The 605-nt window shown below is 66.6% G+C and overlaps 1 protein-coding gene across 1 annotated transcript in view; it reads right to left on the bottom strand.

Moving 5' to 3' along the window:
- LOC102044361 (proline dehydrogenase 1, mitochondrial-like) overlaps positions 1 to 605 on the bottom strand; it is a 12795-nt gene that overhangs the window by 11379 nt on the left and 811 nt on the right. The gene's annotated exons all lie outside the window — the stretch shown is intronic.

Here is a 605-nt window from a genome sequence, read left to right as displayed (position 1 = left end):
GCACACCTCCAGCAGCTGCGGGACAGCGGCGGCTCAGCACCCGCCCCGCATGGGCACTCACGTCGGAAAAGTCCCCACAACCCAGGACTGGCATTCCCCAAAACGGGCACCCTCTGGCCCGGTTCCGAGAGCTCTCCAACACCCGCACATTCAGACCAAGGGTCCCCCCGGAAGGGGAATGACACGTCCCGAAATGGGCACCCCTAGGGTGAGAGCCCCCCAGCCCAGGACCGGCATCCCCCGGAGTGAGAATATCCCTGGCACGCACCAACATCCTGCAAAACAGGCACTCTCCCGGAGCGAAAGATCCCCCCCATTTGGAGCCACCCCTGGAGAACCCCCATCCCGCACAGACACGTCCGGAAGGGGCACTGCCCATCCTGGGACTCTCAGTCCCAAAATGGAGCTTCCTGGAGCAAGAACCCCCTCCAGAAGGAGGTTGACACTCCCCGGAGCGGGCGCCCCTGAGCGAGAGCCCAGCCGGTGCAGAGCCGGTGACAAACCCCGTCCCGGAGCAGCCCCCCCAAGCCAAACCCCTTCCTCCACCCACCTGCCGGTTGTGCTGCACCAGCGGCTCCACGGCCCACAGCCCCACCCCCAGCCGC

Source organism: Geospiza fortis, unplaced genomic scaffold, assembly GCF_000277835.1.
Source record: "Geospiza fortis unplaced genomic scaffold, GeoFor_1.0 scaffold224, whole genome shotgun sequence".
Taxonomy (NCBI): Eukaryota; Metazoa; Chordata; class Aves; order Passeriformes; family Thraupidae; genus Geospiza; species Geospiza fortis.
This window is presented reverse-complemented; position numbering and strand designations above follow the sequence as displayed.